This window comes from Homalodisca vitripennis, chromosome 5 (genome assembly GCF_021130785.1).
Source record: "Homalodisca vitripennis isolate AUS2020 chromosome 5, UT_GWSS_2.1, whole genome shotgun sequence".
NCBI lineage: Eukaryota > Metazoa > Arthropoda > Insecta > Hemiptera > Cicadellidae > Homalodisca > Homalodisca vitripennis.
The window spans coordinates 146,198,915-146,220,435 of NC_060211.1; positions in this window are offsets into that span (position 1 = coordinate 146,198,915).

A 21,521-nucleotide genomic window follows, 5' to 3' on the forward strand; every position below is an offset into this window, starting at 1 on the left:
TGACTGGAGGGCCCACCGTAAATGAACATCATAAATATAAGTCCATAAGACCCAAAAAACCTGTTTTGCATTTTGTTTCGTTACTTAAAATAAAAGCGTGTTAAAATAAACTACTGGATAAATGTTATTTTCTTTTTGAAAGGTATTATGATTAAGTTATAAACGTAATAACAGCTTCTAAGAGTTAGAAAAAATAATTAAACCAGCCATAGCATTTTAAGAAAAATAAGCAGTAAGCAGCAGTTAGAATGATTCTGAGTCCTATTGTTGACTTTGTCTTAATTTGATTTAGAAACTGGAAAAACAGTTTGTAAGCAGTCAAAAACCTCGCGACCTCACATTTACTTCTGGCAGCCTTTATGAGTCCTAATTTAAAACAATATCTACATAAAAATCCTGTATATAATCCATAAAGTACCATGGAACCACAAAGAACCGAGATTAATGTCCAACAATATATTTAGAATAAATGACTCACATATATTGTGTTATTCTAGTGCAGTGACGTTACAAGGTCAGGAATACACAGCCCAACTCCCCCGACCACCACCCACCACAACTCCCATACCCCAGGTCACTACCACCAACCCACCACCCCACTGGAATTACTATGCTGACTAATAGTCCCCATTTGTAACGGCTGGTCTCGATTGCCAAATACCTATTCTTGTTTTTACCACAAATATAGAATCACCTGATTCAATAGAATAAGAATTCTCATTAATTTCGGACTTAAAGTGCTTGTTTATGGGAACATCAAAATTCTGTTCTTACACAAACGGTAAAATTTTGAACAACTGCTTTGAAATTAGTTCTCTAAAATGAAGCCCCACATACTGTTAATATGTAACAGGTACAGTATTAGTTAGAAGTTTATTTTTGACGATGAAAGGATTGTAAAGGAAACAGGATTATTCCGGACATTTGCCTTCGTTCAGTGGAACAAAAAAGGTCGTAGGTGGTTGGTAGACGAATGCAGACGTATTGTAACCTGTATTCTGTAGTTCACTTTTATTGATTAGTGTTGTTTATAGTTTTTATTAAGTGCATGTCTTTAGAGTTAGTGAAGTTGACACACACAACATGGTGGTTATGATTCCTTACGTAGGCGTGTCTCAACGCTTTGGTATGATTTGTTTATTTTAACCTAGTTTGTAATTATGTATTAGGTTATTTATTTACCTGAAGAAGAGATCAGATTGCAGATCTCGAAACGTAGTGTTACTGCTTTTTTCACTGAACGATGGTAAATATCGAAAATAATGATTGCTTCACAGTATTAGTTATTTTTTATGTAAAATATTATAAAAAAAAGAAAAATCCAACAGTAATAATTTCTCCCGACTGGATTAACCTTTTGAAGTTCGAGTTGTGGGCATTGTTTTTAGTTCAACTGTAGCTTTAAAATTATGTACAATTCAACATACCAATATTTTCTTCTTACCCTCGACAAACTGTCTCCAAAATGTGACATCCGATCACCATGTAGAAAAAATTAGCTTAATATTACATTAACTGTATGACAAATTTAGTTGTTTTAACTCTTGTCGTTTAAAATGTTTAAAGTCGCCCTAAGACTTAATTGTCACCCGTACATTTATAAGACATGTTTGTTACTTACAATTCTAACCCAGTACGCGCTGGGTCTACTTGAATTTCTCAATTAAATATGAGACAAGGTATACCATTTTAGCGTTAGGTTGTGGAGGCAAAGACCTGCGTCTCTAATTTAATGTCCCGTGGAGTTACAAACTTGTACTTTTATATTGTATAAGCTGACACTACTAGAATGTTTGCAGTAACAGGTATGCGCAAACTATAGGTTGTGTAGCTAAATATGTGTGACAATAAATAATAGAATTACGATCATGTGCTGTTAATTACATCTATAAACACCCTAAATTTATTTTTCGTTAGAAAAGTAATCCGTTCACTACATATATATATACCACCAAAAAGTAATTTTTATTTAAAATTACTTATCTATTATTTTTCCTCAGAATTAAAATTAATTGTGTTAGTTATTAGATTAGGGCTTTTATTTCTAGGCTAATCAATAGGCTCCCTGAAGAGATCAAACGCGTCAATAACCACAAACAATTTAAATCTCGATTAAAACACTTCTTAGTGTCCAAAGCATTTTACTCAGTTGACGTGTTTGCGACGGGTCGCTGGGATAGTCTTCCACTAACATTAAAAGAAATTCCAACTCCCCTTCTGATATCCAAGAAAATTTGGCCACTATCGGGAAAACGGCGGCAGGTGGCACATACCCAAAAAGTAATTTTTATTTTAAATTTACTTATCTATTATTTTTACTCAGAATTAAAATTAATTGTGTTAGTTATTAGATTAGGACTTTTATTTCTATATGACGCTTGCAATACAATTATTGTTAATTGTTTCCTGCAATAAAGAATATTATTATTATTATATATCACTATATATATATATATATATTTAGAGCAGCATTTTAAGGTATTTTAGATATTTATATTTTAACTATTTCTTCATATTGCTTTTGTGTTTTTTATTTATTCTCAATTTTATAATGTTTTTGTTTTTAATCTCAAGAAAAGTTATTGTGTTATCACAGCGTTATGAGTCCAATTTATTTTTTTTTTGTGAGTTTTGAGATTTTATTTATGATTGTTTATTTAATTGTTTATTCTAAATACTGTTATATTTCTACCTGCAATCCTAATTTCTCCAATAAACCCAGTAATCTAGGAATAAAAGAGGCGCAAATTTCTGTATAAGTTCCAATTGTGCTCATTTTAGTTCATCATTGTCTGAGAAAAAGCTCTTTGCTCTGTAAAACAAAGAGTAAACACCACCTTCCAAGAAAAATAATTCCCTAGTTTAATAGATGCTTGAAATGAACAATTCTTACATGTCTATAATAATTATGGAAGTTTATCTTTTACTGTTTAATATTTCTTCAAAGTGAAATTGCTCTCAAAATTACTTAATGTACAGGTCTGTTCCTAACGTCGATTCCTTATCTTTATGACAGGGAAACGATTCCACATAAATTATTGGTAATTAACTTAAAATATTCAACCGCCAACCAAACCTTTGATCATCTAAGACCTCTGATCTTACATAGTATATTAGCAGAATTGGTTGCTATGGCAACTATGACCACTTGCTGCGTTATTTGCTACTTCCACGCTTCTTTTGTAATACATGATGAATAAATTGTTTGTCAGTTATATAACTTTACAGAATATTGGATCATCACATTATGGTTTGTGTATATTCTTCATAAAAATCATTCTCCTTCACAAATCGCTACTACAGCAGGGGATGAGAAGTTTCAAATAAATATATTTTGTTAGAGTATGTATTTCACCAACCAGCACAAAATCTGAAAAAATAAACAATAAACGAATTTTAGTTGAACCAATTAAGAAATAATGGGGATTAATTGCTTGAGGTTGGTAACTTGTAATACAAAGTATGTCAGATTGTAGATGTCTAGTTGATATTTAGACAGGTTCATTTATTCCGCATATAATGCGCAAAGTTACGTGTTTGTCATTTCCTGACTAAGGATTATTTTCTATAATTTCCTTCATATGTGAATATTACAGACTAAGCGTCTCCATAATTTGTTCAAATAATAAATGATTAAGGACACAGCTACTAAGCTCGTTTAGGGGCGACGAGAACAGGTGTGAAGGTTATAAAAGACTACAACATATTAGCTGATGGTTTGATTACCCTTCACTGCATTTACTGGTAGGTACTTAAAAAGACACTAAAGATTTTTACGTTTTTTGGTTTTTATAGTGGTGAGTCGCCCACTCGTTGGATGTGGTAAAACCAAAAGTTTAGTTGCAACATACAGTCCCAAAATTACAATTTTAGCAGCTGTATATAACGCGGGCTGGGAGGTATACAATATAAAAGCCATAATAACTCATCAATACAATACAAATATTGTATGGTAATGATATTATACAGTACTGGAAGTCCTATTAGTTTTCCATCTTAATTTGGAATTTCAGAAGTTCTCTTTGTAGAAACTATTTTGTATTAATTTTATTACACTTAAGTCATAAACTTTCATCCGATAAGTAATTAATTTTAAAATTTTTTTTTCCAAACAAACAATCATAATTCATTACAACATTGCTTTTATAACCCATGTATGTATTTAATAAAAATACGTTACATGTATTTGTATGCATAGTCGGGCATTAATAAATTGAAATTAAAATTATAAATTATCAAATGTAAAATTCTAAAAGTATACTTAATGAGTCTAGCGCGTATTTTTTAAGAATTGTAAATCTAATGCGAATATCTTATTTAAGCTCCATTTCAAACCTTCCTCTTTAATGCAGCGTCTGAAATTTGACACTAGATCATATTAACTTACTGGAATTTAGAATAAGCATGTCGAAGGGATCCTAACAATTTGGTGACGATGATATTCCAAAACGAACTCTTTTCGATTGAATTTTATTTCTAATTCCAAGATAACCTAGGCTACAGAGGAGCTTAGTCAAGTTACCAAGCAGCTATCCAGTGTAATCTAGATGAGGAGGTATTCTCAATGTCCCATCAGTTGCACAATGTAGTGCACTACTGTGTTTCACACGATCCCATAGGACGGTAAAACAACCGAGTTTTCTGCACACAACTTAACTAAGTGGGGTGAGAAGGGCCGTTTCAGTGCGAATATCGAGTTGGGCTCCCTTTCACATTTGGCTTAGTGCAGCGCCTGAAATCTTATTCCAATCATCTAAAATTACCTGATACCCTTAACACATGTTTTTATTGCTTTCTTTTTGATTGTACTAAATATATTTTCATGTAAATATGTTACGTAAAAATTCTCTGAAACATCATATATCTAAACTGTACTAATAAATCATTTCGCTTGAAAGAAAACACTAATATAACAACACCACGATTAAAAAACCAAACAGTATTCTTTATTCAACATTTTCAATTTTTATAAAACGTCAGGCAGTGTAGACTAACTCTATTATATGCAATTAAAAACCTTATAACAGAAATGCAACACATCAGAATAGCTCATAACTCATATTTTTAAACAAGTGTGTTAATGGGCTGCTTGTTAACAGCGTGTAACAAGTAAACTGTGCTATACAGTAGTTTCCATTTAACGTTCACTTGTGCAATTTATGACACCACTGTACATGGTTTTTATTACGAAGATTTTCAAGTAGTTTAAAAGTGTTTGTAAACTACCGAGTTGAAATGGCTGTAGAATAGCCAAATATCACAACAGTATTAATACATTCGTTTTCCAATTTTATTATGCCATTAACAAAAAATTATAACAAAAATAACGTTACACAACAAATGTACGTTTCATTGAATGCTTTATTGAGAGAATAAATCGTAACAATTGTTCAGACCGTATGAGCAGTTATTACACACACTACATTTATATGAATTTTATTTTTAGTCCTTTCATTGTAAGTATATATTAAACAGCACTTTATTGGGCCTTTACATTCATTTTTATTTTTATAATGTGTTGTTCGGAGCGTCTCAATTTCCTTTCCGCTACTCGTTTTTTTTAATTTGCTACAGATTTTTAAATCAATACTAGGTAGCAGTACGCCAGTCACGTGTCATGTAACACTTTCGTAGCGTGAAACATATAATAATATAGCTCATTTTAATAGACTAAGGATATATTATTAGCAAGGTAATAATTATAAATTGATATCTTTTATGACATTTAAGATCCAAACCTAAAATCGATTGCACACCTTAAACACCTTTACTGCTGCTCCATCTTGAGCGATGACAAGTATTTTAATAATCCAGCAAGGACACTAGAGTGTCTATCACAGTCAACGTGTTGAACTACTTACAATAACTGTCTAGCTATAATCCATTGGTAAACCAAGAAGTTTTCGTGACTTCTTTGTTAGAACATTTAGAATCTTGTAAAATAATATCTGTAATCACTTTAAAATTATCAACTATAATAAGTTTAAACATGAAAAAAACCACAACTGATATAGATGTGCTTAAAAACCCATTTTAACTGCTATCATAATATATATGTTTAAAGCACGATCTTAAAACCAGCCATTTTTATATGTAACGTTAACATGAGTTTCTAGTTTATCTATACACAAAAACTGTCATCAGCAGACATTTCCTGATGAACAAGGTTATTGAAATTTTTTACAATATAATACAAAATACGTCGTACATTACAAAACGACTTTCCTTGTAGTTAGATACAAGAACAAAAAGATTTATTTTTAAAGTCTGACCATACAAAGATTCTTATTAAAAATAAATTTACAGCCGTCTTAACGTTATAAAACCACAGCTGTATTTGTTGTCTTTTAAAAACTCCCTACGAGAAGAGGCAGACTGAACTGAAACAGATGGTTGGAAACAAAGTCATCAATTCTTTACCCATCAAGTCGTAAACGATTATTGAAACACAAATGAGTGAGATTACATTTACTATGTAGGTTATACAGCAAAATTATATTGATGTGTTCAACGGTGTTTCTTTGTTCTTCTCTAAGTAGGCCAAACTGGACAAAGTGCTTAGGAACTTCTCTCTTAATGGTAATATGGTTCTATAAACAATTCATAAAAATTGTGATATATTTGGGCTAGCTAGAGAAAACTCTAAAATTTCAATATATAGAAAACTAAAATAATAATTTAAATTGTATGTAGTAAATTACAAAAAAGATTATACAGAGAACTGTTATTTTCACAGAATCACGATCTTAGTCTATATTTTACGATTATGACAGAGTGTGGAGATGAGTTGATGTTCAACAAGAATGAGCTGACAGCAGACATCAGCTTGTTTTCCAGTGTAGTGAGCCGAGCTGAGCGTGAAACTGGTATTTTATACCACATAATACCCTTTCCTCTGATAAACTTGACTTAACTACACTTGTGAATTGAGACTAAAAGTGAAGTCTCAATTGAAGTGATTACAAGTGGAGTCTCCTATAAGTCGTTGCTGTACCATAAACGAAAAAATACTTCAAAACGAATTTAAATACGAAATGTCGACGTTGTTTGCGATGCTTCATATTTAGTATGCATTGTTTGAATGTTTATAAAAGCTAGATTATACAGATTGATTGCCTGGTATTCTAATCTTCATTCTTGCGATTGATACAAAGAATCGTATACGTTGTTTTAGCAATTTCATATTTTAAATTACTGCATTTTTCAGCCAATAATAATAAACTTCACACTTATTTGTGTGTGTCAATATCAGTGCTATATACGCGACGTTGCCACTGGCTTCTTTGTTTAACTGTTTGACTTTAACTGTTAAACCCTCAACGCCTTTCAGCTTGAGGCAATCTGGAGGTTAATGGTGAATATCCATGCAAATTACATGCACTCAGTTCTTTGAGTGTATTTTGAGGGTTTCCAGTAATACTGATATCCACCCCTTTCACCCTATGCCCTTCAATGGTATGCTTTGGATTTTTTGTAAAATGGCCATGAATAATTCACACCGTACTCTCTCTTAGCGGTTTCTTATGTGTCTTTAGTGACCTGGCTATGCACCCCATAAGAATTCTGCCCTTTGGTTTTCCAGTAAACCAGTTACCTTCTCCACAGGCACAATGTTCTTTGGTGGTGTTCTAAAAATGTTCGGTAAAGTAACAATCTTCTCCCTGTCCTTACGAAATTAAAGTTAAGGACGACAAATTTAATAGACCAAGTTATAGCTAAGAAGCAATCACTGTTATCTAACCGAGAGGCCAACGCCCTAACACCTTCACTTTTGGTCTATAATGAGTGTGATCGAATAGAGTTATTAGCCTCTGCACCGACGGCTTGTTGCAAGGACAGGAATCCTCAGCATTTACCCATCCTTGGATCAGCGAAGCTCTATGTTGTTTGACTCGGTTTCTTTAACACCCGTTCTCATTAAACTGCGCCATGTGATTTGGGATCCTTTGGAGGTATCCTAGGGATATCCACTGAGTAAGCTATTAATCCCACTACTTCTCTCCTTTAATGGTACCCTATGTGCTTCCATTGAAAGTTTCCAGGGGTGTTCATTTAAGTGGCTCTTTTTATGGGAGAGATTTCGTCTGAACGTGACGTCTCCGTCTATACAGGTATACTCTCCACTTTCGTGGTTTATAGTGAGCTGGCCATCGATCTCTCACATAGTATTTATTTGTGGTACACAGAAGATTTCTATGACATTATGCAAGGGATGTTCAGTCATAGTTTTCATCATCGAATTTTCAGCATTACTATTATTACTTAAAGAAAGTTAATATTAAAATGTGACCACTTTCTCAAACTTAAGTTTTTACTGCTTTATATTTATGTTATTACGTTCTTATTAAACTTTATATATATATATAGAACTAATTCAGTAATACTAATAGTTTATACCTAGCAGTTACAGTGTATTAAAACTTATCGTTTTGATCAAACACCTATAATGTTCATTAACAAAATGCTATTTCAGTAGTATTTATATTTTAAAGTGTCTAATTCATTAGCCTATTGTGCTCGAAACGTTTGATAGAAACTTTCCAAACTGTCACAACTTCTCGTCGCTCACAGCACACAATTATGTCAAGTAGTTGGAATATTCGTCGCTGTCAGTTGGAGTGCTCACACAATGGACTTTCTCTTTTTCAATGTACAGTAATTACTACCTTCTCGTTCGGCATACAACTATTAATCCATCGTTTCTAAATTAGAACCCGGACTCATTGTTTGATATTATTTCCCATATATCCTCTTTTGAACTCAACCCAAACATGTTATGTTGTTATGATTTAAAAAATTAAAAGGAAATGAACCATATTATCCTTTTTGTTGCTTTATATTCTAGTACTTTTATCAGACAATACTTTTTAAGTGTCTTGTTATGATTTTTTTTTCAAATGTTTTTGTAATAAATGCAATGTGATTAAGAAATATTCATTGAAAGTAGTTGTGTAAGATGTGTTTACAGTTACGAGTAATGCTGTATGTCTACTGCCAGTAAGAGCAAACAGACAAGCAGCATGTAGTTTTCCAGTGTAGTGAGCCACACTGGTACTAGGCTATTACGTTACCTCACAGTTTGTTGCTGTTTAGACGTCCTTTCCTTGAATAGTTCCTATAACCTTCCTATTTTACGCTTTCATATATTAATTAATAGAATCCCACCACAAGCTTATTCAATTAAGTATTCGTAACAAATAATATAAATATGTATGAATCCATTCACTTTATAGATTATTTGCTGGTAGTTTATTTTTTTCGTGGCAAAAATTACGAATTTAAGGTTCAAGGTAGTAAGGAGCGTATTAGGGGTAAATATTAATCCTACATATTTGTAAACTCATTTATGTTTTCTGTTTTATTTTAGAGGTGTGCAGTTTATGCTCCTATCCAGTATAAAGTCCATGTTTTTCTATGTCACTTGTTAACATTGCATAACTATTTAAAATCAAATTCCTTTTTAGTTTATTTTCTTTATTCAACAATTTTGGACTGCCACGACGTGTCTTATAAACCAAATTTATTAAAAATAAATATTGTTATCAATCACACTAGTTGGCTGTAGTAGCAGCTACGTTAAGACTTAAATGTCGAACACATTCTATCCAATAGTATTATAAATGCAAAAGTGCCTTTGTTTGTTTGTTTTTCTTTAGACCTTCTAAACTATTTTAATAGTCTAAACGTGCCTGGTATGAATATAGGCCTATTCTTATTTCGAAAATACCCCCGGGTTTTCTGTATTCTGAACTGCGTAATTATATATTTTTTCTTGATCGGGACAACAAAGCAAACTCATCTATAATCCGAAATAGCATATCCCGGAAGTACACCAGGAAGACCTTTGGGTTTCGTGGATGCTTTATGACCGAAGTAGACTTCTTAGACCTGTGCATGTAAATATATTTTATTTATCGGTGAAAAAATGCAAACACAAACACGATATCGAAAATATAATTCATTAAAATGAAAATCGCACATGCTCATAGCAATAAAAAAAATCAATCGCGATTCCGTTTAACATCTGAAGGTCTAAATTCAAGATTACACTGTAATAATATGTACCTAAATATAACTATTCTCTCTTACAAAACACTACATAGATACCTACCATCTATCAATAAGTGTTTTATCCTGAAAAACTAAGGATTTCTACTTTAGGATTGCTATACAATGGTCTAAAAAATAATTAAATTTTACTGAAATATTTTTAGCTATTAAATCAAAAATCATTGGATTAAAAGAAATTTCTAATTGAAGAACAGAACAGTCGAAGGACAGGTATTATAAAAACTATTTCACTTTCCCGACAGCATAAAAACACTGATCTGCAAAGTTATCCTACCAACATTGATGTTGTTGATGTTGAGGAATTTTTGAATGTTATTTAAAGGGAATATGCCGACTATGTCTTTTTTTCAAAATGAAATTGCCTACTGATTCAAGTTATAAAAGTATAATAAATAATTCAACAAATATTTATACTGTATATTACAAACGAATTTTATTGAAAGCCATTTCGCACTATATACGATTACATCACTCATCCAGTCAAAATACCTAAAGTATTCAATATATATTCCAATTCTAGTAAAACATTTGATTTTTCGCCTGTTAATTAACACATTGTCTTTGTATCCAAAAAAATTGTTTTCTGATATTAAAGTTTAAAAAAATTAATGCTGGTCAAGCATTGAGTATACTGGTTATTATTTTTTATAATAAATTTACTAAACAGTAGCAAAAAATATAAAGTAAACAAAATATGTTTGAAAGTTTAATTTACTTTATTTTAAATTATTCTGAAATATTAGCAAAACTTTTTCACCTTTCAGCTGTACAAGTGAATATTTAATTCTCAATATATTAATTTCTGTTATTTAGTACGCTATGAATAAAAAAAACTATAAACGTTATATACACAAAATTTACAAATTACTAATATGTTTTCAAATAGATAAATATTTAGTAGTGACAAATTACCATATTAATAATTAAATATAAAATTATTGGTCTCTGTACTGAATTGTCAAAAGAAAACTCATACAAACAATTCGTGGTTCTCTACTTGTTGAAGTTAACAAGCAAAATAAATCTTTAGTCCACCTTCATAAATCAGTTGAAAGCGATATCGACTCTTCTATGTGAGAATAAATTAGTGTAGTGATGGTTATCAATACCGGATTGTAACAGGAGCTTCAGAGTTCCAGAGCCGCTTACTCAGTAGATATTTATGGGCCGAAAAGGAAAGGGAATGTCACTTTATTGCCTTATCAGCCTTCCAGTTTTTATAAATGAGAGTGGAGTTGGGGTTTTAATTAAATCGCCACCCTTGCTTAAGACTGATGTTAGTAGTAATAGCAGGTTAATAATTTAGCATTACATCACCTTAAAGTGTAATTATATTACTGTTTACAGGCCCATAGTCAATAATTGTCAATTGATTATCGTCTAGTGCATACCTATTGTAACCTTTAATCTTTAATTCGCTTTTAATAATTATTGTTTTCTTTTTATTAAGTACATGTTTTAGATTTGTATGCAGTTGACATACAACATTTCTTTTCCGATTCTTGGGGTTTCACCACACTTATGTATGAATTTAAAACCTAGATTATTGTACAAATAACGTACATATGGTGGAAAGAGTTGATTCAATGTGAATATATAGTTTCATTTCAACTTGCGCTTAGGGTTTTCATAAAAGTGTTGTACTTCAGACTGCTGTGCACTAATGGGAAGATGAAATGGAACTTAACTCAATATTCCCTCTTTTAAAGTTAACGACTTAATAAAGCTTTCCAATTACGCTTTATATATATTTTGATGTTTTATATATCAATTATAAAAAGCAAAATGAAGAGGGATGAAATATAAAATAATAAATAGTAGAAGTAGTGATCCGTAATAGATACCATTCAAAAACTACCCATGATCTCCTTTCAAGTGATAGTTTCCCCACCTGAACGACACACGGCGATAGTTGGTTTAATACCGTAATGTGGTTTTTCAGTTGTATTTTATTTTATTTGTAAGGTAGAATTTAGAAAAGTTATACGAACAAAACATGTGTTTGTTTTTATGTGTTTTGCTTTCTTCTATCACTACTATTACGATATCTTTCAGTTTGTATTAAAAATACTATACCTCATATTATCTTTGTTGTTACAGTGTAATATAATATGATTGCGACTTTAGGTGACTTCATATTTTTTTTTATTTCCATATAAACATAAAGCTGTAAATACATGTAAATTCTTTTAATGGCATTTAAGAAAGATTAAATTACAATCTGATCATATAAAGAAATACTGTAATAAAAAAGTTACGTAGTTTGAGCTTTTATCATAAAATCATAAATCATAAAAAAGTGATCATGCAATTAACAAAAATTACTCTAACAAATGAAGATTTGTAACTACTCGTATAACGACCTCACTGAATCTTAAAAATCCTATGTAAAATGGAACGGTCGTTTGTGTGACAAATGGAGGTAATTGCATATACCTTTCATGCTTATCGTATTTACTTGATCCCTTTCCACTACTCTTTAAAACACACCTCGTTCATCTTACTTAATTTTTATTTAAACAAATACTGTTTTACATTGTGCTCATGATAAAAATGATCGATTCTATCCTTAATATTCTGTTCATCATTAAAAAAATATTTTGAATGATTGAATTTATTCAAGTATTATTTTCAATTGCACAAAATAGTTTTAAACCAGTTAAGTAATTCGTTAAAAATATGGAAATTTTGAAAATATTGATTATATTATTATAATAAATCGTAGATTTTAAAACCGAAAATTCAAAGTATCTATAAAATCAATAGTTATTTTAATATAAAACAAGTACAACTAGAATGACAAGCATCCTTGATGAAATGATCAGAGAAGATTAATAACGTAAATCATTAAACAGTTATATATTCAAGCGAATTTAAATCAATTAAACACTGATTTTAAATTAAATAGTTTACTGCATTGTACCATTACATAAATAAATACATGTAAACAAATACAGAGAATGCAGCAAACCTCATTAATATGAGACGACGCACAAAATATTTGTATTACCCGCAAGCACATTGGCTTTAATGCTGTAGAACAAAGCATTTTTTTTTTATCATACATATATACGTTTTTCCATTTTGAGTATAATTTAATATTGTATACATAATGTTTTCTTTTATTCTTACCTTCCTTAATTGTGAACTAAATAGGGAATACTAGGTTACTGTCCACTAAATAAAAATCCTACTTTTTATTTATACTATGGTGTCCTAATTAATGTAATTTATATTTTCTTACTAAATTGCAACACATTTTTTACTAGTCCTTAATTTGTTGTTTTTTTCTTAAACATTATTTTTCAGCAAAGTATTGCAATATAAAATGAAGGAGCAGGATAGCCTTTTGAACGGTCGTGATTAAATCTGTTTGAGGATGTATTTACTATCCATATGTTACATACAGTAACGTAGTTGCCCTAGCTATGGGAGATACTGCCGTATTAAAGCAAATAGAGCTTCCCTAAACCATGCTTTAATGTGATTAATTGTGTGCCAGCTTATCTTTCAGACCGTTGTTATATGATGTCGAAAAATAATCGGTTTATGGTTCATACTTAAGTTTGATAAACAACTGTTATTTGTTTACTATGATAAATAGACGTTTTTGTCTTCAATACACTCTTGGCCGTTAGGATATTTGAAGAACTTCCGTTCTTTACTATTCAATTATCAATAGATCCGATAATTCTTGTAATTCCTTAATATCCTGCACATTCTCGTTACTTTTAAAACAGCTAATTCGTTTTCTGGAATACAAAGGAATAAATGCAATGATCTACTGCTATAAAAACACAGTAGTCCCTATAAACGATAATTCTGAACTATAACTGGACCAACTACACTTTTGAACTTTCACTTGGTAAGGAAAACACAACGTGACGCTGCAATTATCTGCCCTAAGGTTAGCGTTGTTTTAACTACAAACCGGCTCAGGTGTGTGTTTACCGTCTGCGTGTCCGTAATGGCAGCAGTAACAATGCACTCTTATATGGCAGTTGCACTGTTACTGTGTTAAAACAAAATTGAATAAAACGTACATAGCAATCTTCAACCTTTGTTGTTTTCCATTTTCTGCCAGAAGGACGGAATGGCACCGAAGATGTCATCGAAGGTCACATCGATGGCCACTGGATTTGCGATCGGTACTTTCTCGTGCCATATTATTTGATTACCATCGTCATCTGAGGACGAGAAATTAAGTTTTTGAGCACTATTTAAAAAGGTAAGGTTTTATGGGCCGTACTTCTGGCAAAAAAACTAAAAATATTTCTTAACATATTATCAAATTCAAATCATGTAAATGCCTCATTCCCCCTTCGGATTGGATGAAATAAGAAGCATTGTAGGGGAAATGAATACCTTAAATTGCCATTCTCTCAATTTATTTTCCCGTCTTCAGTCAATGTCTGCATTTTCCTTTACGTAGACACAAATCATTCAAGTTATTACAAAGTAAACATAGAATATTTTAATCACATATTTTGAATCGCAGCCTTTGTGTTTTAATTCTTACTTTGTGTTTACATTTCTTTGTCTTCGACGATAACTGCTTTGTTCTCCAGAGACTCTCTAAGGGTCAGACCCAGTCTTAATTATGCTCAGACATTCAGTGATTAAGAACTGTTTCCGTACATTTAAATATTACCTTTTGTCCACCACGTATGTCGAGAATATCCTAAAATTTACAAATTGTTGCCCTTTTTAACAATGGGCGAAAGCGATGATACAATAACAGCTACGAGACTTGTTTGGAAATTTTCTTGCATTATTTAAATAGTCCTGAATGGTGACTAGAGTTTTATTTACCACGTAACGACGAGGATTATACAATAGAGACACAGCCTGCCTCTCATTGTATGCCCTGATATGTATTCATAGGCAGTAACGTATTCACTATCTGGCTAAATGGATCATCGAGTAATATTTTGCTAACCATTTACGTCACTACATGCAAACAAGGACACACCCGGAGCGAAGTTCAGTATGATGAAACTGTTCTCTAATTGAAAAAATACAAGTTAAAGAGTATCGCTAGGAAACGTTTAATAAGCTGAGCGTCAGTGAAACCTATCACTCTAGGGGCTGGACAAATTTCATATATTTTTCCTTGTTCACACGATACCTCAAGAACAATCTGGCTTAACATTTCCAATAAAACTTCATTTCTACATAGAACGAGGGATTAAGCTGAGCGTAAATTTTATCTAATACACCTGTCTGCCGAAGGAATATTAACGTTTCCCTTCAGTATACCCTTCAGTATGTCTGTCTTTCCACAGGCCATTTTAATAATAAAACAAGCTATAGATTTCAAATATTGCATTCAAACCCAGCGTTACGTGACATGATGTGGCTTACTCCTACCTTTTATTATTTTATGTAATATTCTAAGTAAAATAATAGCATATTTTAAATTTTAATTTAACCAGTTTTAATTAGGAATAACTACGTAACGTACATTGCGCGTCTTTACTTTTTTTTGTTTGAAACTTGATTCCTCATTATACACTCTGTGTTATAGATTTATTTCACTGTCTCAAACATAAATGTAATAAGATGTTAATAAATTATTCAACTACAAATTTAACAACAGAAACTGTTTGACTGATTTTGTATAGCAACAAATTAAAAACTAAGATACAGAGACATGTGTAAGCAGAAGCATCATAGAATAATAAATATATAAATAATTCTCGTTCCTCCTTCTTTATTGTGTGTATAAAACAACAATCAAGTATTTAAACAGTATGTTTGTGTATAAGTTATATGAATCATATTTTATTAATACATTTTCACAACAGTTGTTCCTTATTGTATAATGAGTTATAATAAGTTATAATACCTAATATTTAATTGGGAATACAGAAGATTTATTTGTAGTATACAAGAAAGTTTCTTAAGACTAGCTCATAGATTTTATTGATCACCACGTACAAAATTCAATCCATTACAGTTGAAAGCAGTTCACAGTATGTAGCTATTAACTCGAGAACTTCTTCTAAAGGCAATAAACTGAATTTAATTGAATCATCAACTAAGTTTAGCTTTAGATTTGCTCAGTAACTGCACCTAAATGTTTTCTACGAATTACCAAGTGGTGAGTTAAGGAGATCTGTTATTGATAGTAATCATTGATAGACGTATCGTAAAATTATGTCGTGCGTCTTAAAAATCTAGTTATTTAGTATTTTCAATTATGAGGGATTTTTACTTTACTGCTTATTGTATAGATCAAATACTTACCTATGTAATCCCATGGCGTACCCGTTCTGAATATCCTCACTCCCGAAGCACCGCTAAGGTTCTTTAGAACTAAGTGCAATTTATAAGCTTTTTGTCCTAAAAAAACAAAGAAACCCATGGCGTAATAATGTGTATGATAATAGTTTAAAAGCTTTTAACTATATGTTAGAGAACTCAGATTGTTATTTATAAAAATAATGTTTTGTACAGATGTAAAACAGTATTTCGCTTTCCAAAACACAAAATACTAGTGCATAAAAAGCGTGATTATCAAAATAAAATGAATATATCAAAGATGGAGAAAAATTTAAAGTTCATAGAGTTTTCAATTAATTGTGTTACTGACGATTTAGTATAATTTGAAAATGTAACAGGATTTTGGACATTCGCCGTTATTATAGGTTACACAAATACATTTATAATATTAATGTTGCGAATTCCCGAATACTGCTATCTTTTCAGATAAATAGATTATTTTGACATATTTCTAGTAATATTACTGTTTTATTCTATTTTCTGCATAACCCTTATTCTTTGCCGTTTAGTAAAAAAATAGTTAGAAGCCGTTGACAATGCATCTTATTCAAATGTCTCAAAGTATTTTATATTTATTCGATATCTTAAACTTCATGATATTTTCCTTACAATTCCAAATCTTGAATTTTCTGGAAGAATATTAAGTATTTTTAAAAGACCAACATCAAACAATTCCAGAAATGACATTATTTTCAGAAAAATGAAAGCAAGAAAGGATGTCGAGATTAATGTTTTGGAAGAATGAGACCATAAAGGCCGAAATGGCCAGGAGGAAGTAAAGTGAAAGTATATCAAAACTCAAGTGGGAGATAGCATTTTCCTTCCTCTATTGCCTTACAATTTCATAATGTGGAAATAATACAGTTTTAAAACTGATAGTTACTAATTAGAATTTATGTTGTATACATACATGTAGAATTACACATCAAAGACTGTAGAATAGTATAAACGTTAACACTCTGTCCTATTAAAAACTTACATTTGAAAACATTTATTGTTGAATTAATGATTAAAATAGTTGTTAGATGTTCAAAAATAAATGTTCAAATGAGTTCAGTTTGTTAAGATTCCGTATTTGTAAAAGGGCTTAATTATCTTTAGTATATATACGTAGGCTAACACAAAAAGTATGCCATATTATTAGTTACTAAATCGGCTTTAAAACGGTATTTTTTAAACAATACAATAGCAATCCCGTTGGCAATCTTTAAAGACATTCCTCCGTAGAAAGTACGGTAATTAAAAGATAAAATTGTTTTCGGAATTACTTAAAATTTTAATCAATAATTTGAATTGCTGTTTAAACTCATCAATTTCGAGAAAAGAACCGTCTGAGTAAGAATCTGTTAAGGGGGCTGGCCCAGTATCGCAATCACGTTTGCATGGTTTTGGAAAACAATTTTGTATTCAGTCAAATATTCCCCAATTTGTTTGAAACTTTCAGGTTAAGTCAAAATAGACTTTTTATACACACTTAAGAAAAAACAAAATTGTAAATATAAAATTTATTATTTTTTTTTTATTTTTGTTTTTTTGCAAAAAAAAATCTTTAGTCTAATGGTTTTAACATGATAAATAATCTACCTTATGAGATAATTTCACAAAATAAAATGTATCTTGTTCCTAGGCAATAGTTTCTTGGCCTGAACTAAAAATATATAAAAAAATGTACAAATAAAAAAAATTACTGAATTTTAAAGTAGTTTTACCAAAAAAATTGACTTTTTAGAAGGTAAATAGGCTTGGAATATAAGAAATACTTTAATCACCATTTTAGTTCAAGTTATTTACACAGCTAAAATGAAGATCTGGTGAAAATTTGGTGAAGATTGCTCCAATACTTTTGGAGTTATGATGTAAATAATAGGAAAAAAACAATGTTTCGGGAAATCGCAAACAAACATATTTTATTGATAAATTTACTAAAATGGTACTCTAAAATCCTCCAGCAGCATAAGAAACACCTTCCTTTTCCTTGTCTTGACTTTCCTTTTCGTATGCCCAAAAAATCGTATGCCCATGATATTTACATCAAATTAATTGTAAATAAACAAGAAAAAATTAAAAAATATAAAAAAAATTGCAAAAAAAATTTTTTTTACTGGACCAGCCCCCTTAAGTAACATTATAGTAAAAGCAAAATTTAATAATATTTTACCGTATCTTATTTGATTATATTTTTAGACTTAAATAGTATCGTTTGAAGGTTTTACGTATAATATTGATTAGGGAAAGTACTTAATATCCTTGCAACATTTGGGAAGTTTAAATGAATCATATGAAGGTCTGAAGTAAGGTGGCATTGATAGAAAACATAAACATTAGACGATTAAGTAGATGTAAGATTACATTAGCAAGGGATTTCTGTTGAATATCTTTCAAGAATACGGATTATTCTATTGTCAATACAAAAGCAGCATAAATATTAACATAGTGTAACAAAACAAATTTTAAGTAAACATTTATGAGGTATTAGATTAAATACTTCGGAAACTTGGTAAGTAATGGATTTACTTGTGAGTTCAAAAAATGAAATTAGTTTCATGGCATTCCTGCATCATTGCACCCTGTATTCAAGGATGCTACACCTAAGTAGATTAGGAGGTGATCGTGAGTTATGTATTGGTGTTGAGCAATCTCGGAAAAATGCTTTAAGCTTGGTGCCCGTAAATACCATTTTCATCACACAAATTACATTTCATATAGTATTTTTGAGTGCCAAAAATTAGGTCGTCTCCGTCTAGATGACAAACAATATTGAGTCTTTTCAGTAGGAATTGTATCTAAGTTTATGTAAATAAAACAACTATTTACTTAAAGCTATGTAGGTCTGCACTCCTTTGCTCAAAGTAGAAACAATATTTGAAGCGGCGAGAAGTTGTCTCTCAAACTTTGACTTTAGTACTTGCAGATAATTGCATTTTCTTATTTTACACTCCACGCTCTATATCGCATAATTATATTAGTCCTGTGATAAACAGTCTATATTAATACTACATTTCGATTCGTTTTTCCATTAGCTTATGGCCAGACAAATCTTGAAACGAAAGAGTTATAGGGTAGTTATAACGTAACGTCTGATACATTTCATCACTCTAGGGGCTGGAAAAGTGTTATATATATATATATATATATATATATATATATATATATATATATATATATATATATATATATTTGTCTGTCTATCCATATGAAACCTTGAGAACGAATTAACCTCTAAATTTGGATATTTATGAAGATTTACTTCTGTACAGATAAGCTCCATTACGGTACATGTGCCTCGATCAGACTTAGCTGGGCGTTAGCGAACATATTGACTTTGGTCTTATGCATAATCAAGATGGCAGAATTAAAACTGTAGAATAAATAAACTTCTATCAAACTGAGCACAACCATACCTCTGTTTAACAAGTGACCTAGTAACACTATCTATAGCCTATATTATATGTATTACCTAGCTATCCGACAAATATGTTGACAAAGAAATCATATGTAGTATTTTTTTTTGTTGGAGTTTATTATCTACATAGATAATATGGTACATATCCATGCATGGGGTTTGGCTGAGCGCCATGGAAGACTATCACTCAGTTTTCAGACTCAATATCTCATGTTTCTGTCAGTGGACGTAAACATTTTTTCTGTTTTATTACCTTATTATCTGGAGATTTTCAGAAAGATATAAGCGACAGACTTGAAATGTTGCACTTAATAACAGTGAAGCCTATTACGTAATACTGGTGTGGCGTATTACTACCATGTTATTATCTAGTGCGTAGTCGCTAATAGTATAAAATTGCGGTTAGAATTTTTTTACTTTTAATTATTGTTGATTCAGAAATTATTAGTTCATTCAGGGTTATACACCCTAAACTTCGGGTTGAAATAGAACATTTCACTTATGCAATTTGATTTATCTCACTAAACGTACAATATTTATTTTTTAGGTATTGCAATTTCCCACCACAGTTAGAGAAGCAAATATCAGTTTTATAAATTCACAAATCTCCTAAATAAAATGTCTTTTATAATGCTTATGGCCATTTGTGGATATTTACAAAATAAAAAATGTCATTTTTCAATAATAACTAAAAGAGGTTACGTAATGCGTGGTGCAACACTTACGGGTGCAAATACAGCCAGACCGTATAATAATGTTTGTTATATAAAGATAGTAGAACTTCTACACTACAGTGAGAGTGATACACTACAGTTAGTTTCCTTGTGTTATGATGTGGAAAATTGAATTATGAATATTGATGAGGTGTGAGTGTGTTAAATGGTTGAATGTTGATGGGACATTTAGACAATAGTTTGTTTGGGTGATAATCAAATCGATCTGAGGTAAGCTGTAAACTAGGGAAAATACATAGATTTATCATAACGTAGCTATGGTTTGAAGGTTTGATTCAATGTGAATTTTGAGTTTAGCTCCTGTTTACATCCTCGTATTGCCTTCGCGATAATCTAATGCTTTCAAAGACTACTCGAATCTGTAGAGATCCAAAATTTCGACAAAGAAAAAGCTCTAAATGAACTCTTTCATGGATTCCAGGAATGTAGTATCTGTCACCCTCATACTACAGGCGCTGTACCAAAAGGAATGTGAATTTAACTAAACAGTCGTATAGACTTTATTGTGGTGGAAATAAATATTTTACATTATATGCAATGTTACATAATGTTACTGCTCTTTCATACATTTACAAAGTTAGAAGTCAAATAAGTAATTTTAACTGTGCAAATTTTTTGCCCTTTCGTCAAAATTTTAGTGATAGTTGAGTTTCAGTGAATATTGTTCATTAATGGTTTACTTGAAAGTAAAAATGTTTACAATTAACTACAACCATAAGGTTAATTGGTATGGTACAATATAATACCATACCATAATACCATATTATTAAAACATACAACTTGAATGTAATCACACGCGTGAATTTTGAGTCGCATTATTATCTTGGTACTATATATAAACAATTTATTCTGAAAATAAAATACGAACTGCTAAAGAAATACGGTATAAAACTCTTTAATGTGGCAACTTTGCATCTCTTGTTTATGAAGAATAATACAGTTATACTGCACTGCATTGTGGCATAATACAGTTTAAACTATTTATTTATCTATTATAATTTATTTTTGGAAACTATCAGTATGAAAAT